Source organism: Harmonia axyridis, chromosome 3 (assembly GCF_914767665.1).
Source record: "Harmonia axyridis chromosome 3, icHarAxyr1.1, whole genome shotgun sequence".
Lineage (NCBI taxonomy): Eukaryota > Metazoa > Arthropoda > Insecta > Coleoptera > Coccinellidae > Harmonia > Harmonia axyridis.
The window spans coordinates 38,476,687-38,483,980 of record NC_059503.1 but is presented as its reverse complement, the minus strand read 5'-3'; the positions used below and the strand labels follow the sequence as shown (position 1 = coordinate 38,483,980).

At 34.5% G+C, this 7,294-nt stretch overlaps 1 protein-coding gene across 1 annotated transcript in view; it reads left to right on the top strand.

Moving 5' to 3' along the window:
• Positions 1-7,294, top strand: part of LOC123674976 (TWiK family of potassium channels protein 7-like) — a 621,245-nt gene that overhangs the window by 448,163 nt on the left and 165,788 nt on the right. The window lies entirely within an intron of this gene.

Sequence of the window (7,294 nt, the reverse complement as noted above, 5' to 3'; positions counted from 1 at the left end):
TATATGATGAATGTATATTATATTGAATGAAATATATTTATTTCAGTGATTTCCAATTAAATATGCAAATATGAATATTTGGAATCCGATATTTTTCTTAATTGTCGAATTTATAATGAGCAGAATATTTATTTTATTATCTTCTGTACCTACCTGCTGAAATCCAAGGTATATATTTTTAGGTATATATTTCAAAATATTTTTAGTTAATATGAAACGTTGATTCACTATATGGGAGATTAAAAGTGCGTTTTTTGTGGAGAAATTCGCGAATTGAGTGAAATATCGTGCCACTGATAGGTTTTCATTTTCGCGCGCTTCATGTTAAATTTGATCATGTTGGGGACAAAATTTGCTCACTGAAAATGACATATCCTCCCTCTATCTATGTTTATTACTCTAAATGTCATTCCAATAGTGAATATGAATATTTATTTTGCGTTTTTTTACGACTTGAACAGACAGTTACGAAGGTTTACAAGTTAATCACAAGTTGCACGAATCCTTCAGCTATTTTCCGAATGAAAACCTAAGACTTATCCATCACCAAGGCTTTTTCGGGGAAAACCGTAACTCGGATCAGATTGATAGCGCTAATACTGGGCGGAGACACATCTACACATCCATTTCTCTAGGACGTGTCAGAATACTCGACGTCCTCGGTATGCAAAAAACGTCCGAAGTCCATATAAAACAGAGCGGGAATTTTCCAATTCCGCCTAAAAATACCCTCTGGAAACGGTGTCGATATTTCAAGTTCGCATCCGCTCTTCATTTGTATCTCCCCGACAGAGATCGGGAACATCTGATTCGAGAATATGCGGATTTTTGTGTAGCTGTAGATTTCTCCATGAATTATTCAGAGAAATCTTATTTGGTCAATCTGGAATCTCCATCTGGCTTCTGTGGAGTTTATGGGATGGAATGATCTGTGAGATTTCTTGCTGAAGAATTCTTTTGAGCGATGTGGTAGATTCCCTTCCAGTAAAACTATTGTGCGCACAAATATTATGCTAGTTTTTGATTCAATATTATTTGAGCGGGATATCTAGAAATACTGATTTTCCACTAATTTGAATAATCTAACTGCCGACTTTTGTAGTGATCAACGCTTTTGGAAGATCATCCAAACTTCACTTGAATTTCGGAAGGAAGGCAGAGGCGGATAGAGGGGAGGGCATGGGGGCTACTGCGTGAAACAATCACTAGGCAATTACAGATAGACCTAGATAAACTGATGGAATACTTCAAGAAATGGAGATTCAAAGTGAATACATCGAAAACAGTTGCAATCTACTTCGGAGGAACAACAGTAATGAAAGAGAAAGCAGGAAACGTCAAAATAGAAAACCAGAAGAATTCGAACAAACAGATATTAGAAAACAGAAAAAAGGCAAGGCAATTGCACGGGAGACTGTACCCGCTGCTCAACCCTAAAAGTAAACTTTCTTCAGAAAACAAGCTGAAGATAATAAATCCCTAATGTATACACCTCGCAACGAACGATGCCTGGGAATCTGAAAATATTGAATATGGTGCTAGCCTTCCCTAGAATTTGCGTACTAAGCCTAAAATAATCAGTAAAACGAAAATATATGACTTAAGTTATGAACAAAACAATACTATAAGAAAATATGATGGATGAAAAAAAATCTTCGAAATTGAGGGGCGCTGTCTAATATATTGCTACAGGCGCAATAGTACCTAGATACGTCTCTGGCTGGCACAATACGAAAGACAATAATAACGATCAGTTGCAAAGTACGCTAAATTCAGTAATCAGACCAGCGGTTGGCGAACCCTGGTAGATAACCAACCAACAAATCAGAGACGAACTGAAAATTGAAACTATTGAGGAAATGTCAACAAACAAAGACAGAAAACAATAGAGACGCTGAAAGAGCACGAGAATAAGGAATTCAGAAAGATACTACAAATCAAAATAAGAATGATAGATAAGAAGAAATACCTATTTCAAAGAACTAAATAGAAGAAAAAAGTGACATAAAGTATGGAGGAAAGTCTCCCGATCAGACAACAGTAGAAAATAGGTGGAATGAAATAAGTAGTTAGGGTAGGAAATGTAAATTCCGGAATGAAGATCAGAAAATCTCACTGAAGACTGCTGAATGCTGATGCTACTGAACATTACTGTAATCTTTTTCAGGTCATTCAAGATTTCACGAAACATACAACTACATACTAAATCACATATTTATGTGATTAAATATCAACTTCTATTTATTTGCTATTCGATGATTTCTTCCTGGAGAATATGATTGAGGGATATAATTAAATTGATTTAATGTGAAAACAAATTCAGAAAGTTGAAACAAGCAAAATATGAATGAATACTACTTGTTCATTTTCAATGCCGAAATCAATATGGATCGAGTTGTATAGTTGACTATACTTAATTTAAAGAATGTAAGTTAGAAGTACGTGTAAAATAATCATAGCTTAAAGTCATTGGGCAGATGAAGTGGGGGCTATGATGCATGTTGAAAAATGGAAAAAGACTATTCCTTCTTTATATCTCAGATAAATGCATGTGTTGGGTATTATTCCTTCAAAACCTTCGAGTGATACATTCTAGAAGAATTCGAGTTTTGTCACTACGTTGTATGTACATGACCTGGAGAAAAAAATGGTTTTACGTCGAAAACCATAAATAGAAATAAAAATTATTTTTCAAAATTAGATACACCAATCACAATCACAAAATATAATGAATCATGGCGTTGGAATATTATTCATAAACATGATGTCTATAAATCCTATATATTGTGGTCACAAAAACGATTCACCGTTAAAAATTCATTATTCGATGACACTCGACCATATTGACAAATAATTACAGTGTCTTAAGAGATATTGCATATACAAGGCTTCGCATAGCTGCACATCCTTCCCAAGTTCGGATACCTATATTTCACCTTAAACATCGCATAAATCCATCGTTCCTGCCTATGAATTTTTCGGTAACATAATTGGGTTCCCCAAAGGGCCGTTTGTTACCGCACTCACGGTAAGAAAGGCGCCCTAGTGACACGTTATTCTTTTATTATATTTTCCACGCATCGTGAGTCTAACGAGGTGACCAAAACACAAGTGAATAGAAATGTTATTATAGGTCTCGGTCCGATGCTTTATCATTATTCAGTTCGTTCTTTTGTCTAACCTGTAACAGAAAGGGAATAAAGGAAAATGGTTGTATTTTCCTGGTCGAGAAATGACGGTAGTTTATCTGTGGTGAAACACAATGGTTTCGGCATTTCTGTCGATATTAACCGAGGGGAAGATTTTATGTCGATGTTTTTCTGCCTTATCCATGAAAATTGACTGAACCGGGATTTTCACCATAATTTGAACTCCCCCTCAAATTTTGTTACTGAAAGAGGTACAAAAAATTGTTTTATACAAAAGTTGCACGAAATAGTGTTTTTCAAAATGATTTCAAAAAATGAAATATATACAAAGTGGGCAACATATTGATTACAACTTCATTTTTTCGAATGAATCACCCTGTATATTTTTCTATATTTGACTTGCTCTTTTTCCCCTGATTTCGAATATATAACATATGTTTGGCCTTTCTCTCTTATTCTGAGTACCACAGAGTTTCAAATTTTATGAACTACCTGGCAAGCTAAGTAATCAGTTTTCAAGTGGAAGGCTGCGATAATTCAAAATGCCCTTCTTTGAGTTATCTCATTATCAACGATACCTTAGATACCTATATCACATACATTTGTCATTGAATGAGAATATTCATCGAATATGCACTACATAGAAGCGGAAAAATTTGAAATATATTCACTTCATGTGAAGAACAATAAAAATAAGAAAGCTACAAGGTGAGAATATATGTAGTTCCATCCAAATCAACCAATTCCAAGTTATAGTGAAAAACGTCATATCGTTCACAACGAGATAACTTAAAAAAGGCCATTTTGAGTTATCGCAGCCTACCACTTGAAAACTGATTACTGAGCATGCTAGGTTGTTCTTAAAATTTGAAACTCTGTGGTACTCAGAATAAGAGAGATAGACCAAACATGTGTTATATATTCGAAGTCAGAGGAAAAAGAGCTAGTCAAATAAAGAAAAATATCCAGGATGTTCCATTTGAAAAAATGAAGTTGCAATCAATATGTTCCCCACTCTGTAGATATTTCGTTTTGTGAAATCATTTTAAAAAACATGCATTAGTCGATTTCGTAAAAAACATTTTTTTGTACCTCTTTTAGTAACAAAGTTAAAGGGGGGTCAAATTATGGTGAAAACCCCGGTACAAGTGAGGTTATTGCTCCACAACTGAATGAAGTAAATTTCATTCTCAGAATTATTTTGATCTCGATAAATTGATAAAAGAAAATCACAGGGTCTTCTTCTTCTTCTTCCGTCTGCATATTAGGAGAGATCGCCTGTTCATAATTCCTCTCTTTGCCACAGAGTATGGGGCAGTATTCGAATAGTTCAACTTCATACTAATCATCCTATACCTCAAGCAACATAGAGAAGTCTAAAAACTCAATTCAGAGAACAACGAGTGTTACAAGCTGTCAATTTGATTCATCCTATAAAAATCCAAAACACAAACTAAAACCAAAATTGCTTATTGTTGACTTGAAACTATTCGGCTCTTGGAGACTAAAGAACCCATATACCCCCAAATATATCAGATCTGATTCACCATAACATCATTGTTGTCAGTTATGGTTTATCTAGAAAAGAGGTTATGTCGATAAGATCCTTGCGAAATAAGGTAAATCATTCGAGTGATTCATTTCCAAATACCAACTGGATCATTTGTGACGGAAATATTGGTTATTTTTCGATATACTGCCCAAATTTCCTATGGTTGTCGTGACGGAGTCAACAAAGAGTAGAATAACGAAGAACTTCTGGAAGAAATTTCGGTATCAAAAAGACGTTGGAGGAAGTGAAAGTATATTTCTATTGGGCCAATCGCCAAGAAGACATTAGATGTCATGCCGGAAATATAGATTATGCGATTCATTGAACGGACAAAGACCTCAAAGCAGAGCACTTTATCTATGTTAGCATAATAGTTTTTAGAGTATGATTGTAACCCTTTCATGACCAAATGGCTAATCCGTTCGACATGAAATTTCACTCACAGCTAGAGCTTGATTCTAGGAAGATCAATACTACTATTTGAATTTTCCATGCGAGGAAAATACAAGTAGTAATAATACAAAAATATTTTCTTTTGCGAGTCTCTCGGTACTCTCTATTCATATTGAAAAAGGGATCAGCATTTTTTCATTCCAAAGAACCCAAGAAAAATATATATGGCTATGATTTTGTATTGATTCTTCTTCCAAAACAGTATAGCAGTATGAATAAGAAATTCCTGAAAACTCTAGAAGTGGTCCGAAGAATAATTCTGGAAATTATACAGAAGGTAGAAATTATGCAATAGCACACCTACATGCGATTCCATCATATCAAATTGAAAGGTAAAATATTTTTATCCGCCCTACTTCCTTGACAAGACAGTAGTAGAGAGTAGAAATATTGTAGTTCCAAAATTTAACAAGCAAAACAAACGGAAAAGTCGATTTTATTACAGTCCTAAATTTTATAACTTTCTAAGTAGTGAAATCAAGGGGACATTGAATTTAAGAATTCTGAAACAGAAAAAATCTTGAATCATACATTATACTGAATTAAGTTCAGAACAGTTTCACAGAACAAATATAGATTTTCTTCTTTTAATTGGATATAAGATTTAGAGCAGGAGAATGTGGAATTTTAGGGAGAATTTCATATTTTAGTTTTTGTCTAGTGTGTGATAGGTAGGTATACAAGCATGCTCAGGCTGAATACTTCAGCGAAATTATTTGTAAATAGGTATTGTACAACATTCATAAATAATTTTTGACGACCAAATCAAATTGATTCCTCATGGAGTTCAACCCCAATCGATGAAATTTCACCGCTATCCAAATAATCCACTTATTTCCTGATTCACACCATCCCATCAACCTAATGCAATTCGAATGACCTCTGAAATCAATGACACAAAAAGTTATCAAATATGTCACAAATTTAAACTCATTTTGAGAGAAGGGGAAGAGAGATTAATGGGATGAAATTTGGATAAGGTAATTTAAATGAATTCCGATATTGATTATCGGACTATGAATACAGTCGACGCCTAATATGTTGGCAAGAAATTGGTTGCGCACAAAAATGAAGGAGTTCCTAATTAACCGAAGCGTTCCATTCAGTAGCGTGCATATAAAGCATAAAATTTAATGTCATACTATCGTATTTCCTGTATATCTTATTTTCTCAAATAAAAGTACCTGTTATAAATGTAACATTTTTCTATCTTTTCTTATAATAAATGGTTCTACTCTCAATGTCAAATATTATCCTCCGATATTTTTTTCATTATCTCGAATAATTCATTGCCGATTCAATTTATTTACTACGCCACTGAGTTAAGCAGTCTCGAAATCGGCAACACCCCAGCACCAATGCCGTAATAGCATTATCTCTCTCTGCGCCATAGATTTGCCATCTTATTTGGCGGCGACTGTACTTTAGGAAATATTCATGATGTCCATCTTTCAGCGACCTTCAATTTTTACCTTTGTTCATTCGGTTAACCACCTCCCTGTTTCAGACCACTACATCAAATTGATGCAATTCGACTGACCTCTGAAAACTAGCATGTATAAAAATATCTTGGAAGGAGGAAACCTGGGGACATGTTGATTAGGTTAATATCATGTGCCTTTGAATTTGACCTTAGCATGGAGCCTACGATTAAGGACTGCAATGCTGTTATTTCATCGTTATCAGGAATTTTCATTTTCGTTCTTATCTTCAGTGTGAAACATAACCCTAATTTCCATTTAAATTTCGATCACAATCCTCTCATTACCATATCGCAGAAATTAAGGCATGTTCTGTTCGTTCTATAGTCTCACCACCCTAAGCGTTAAAATTGGAAATTTCCCTCCTGATCTCCAAAATTAACATAAATAAGAAATATTTGGCTGACATTAGGTAATTCAGTCACAAATTTATCTCTCAATCTCAATTCGATATCAGTGTTCAATTAATTCAAAATTCATGACAATCTCTTCTTTAGCGCTCGTCACTGAACAGATCGTTTTATTTCACTTTCTGCAATTTTCGAATTTTGAACCGGGAATAATCTCAAATGATGTAGGTACGTCCAATCGGCTGGCCATAAGAACGATAACTCTCGAACAAGAAGACCTAGAAATATTTTCACAGTAGGTGATTGTCG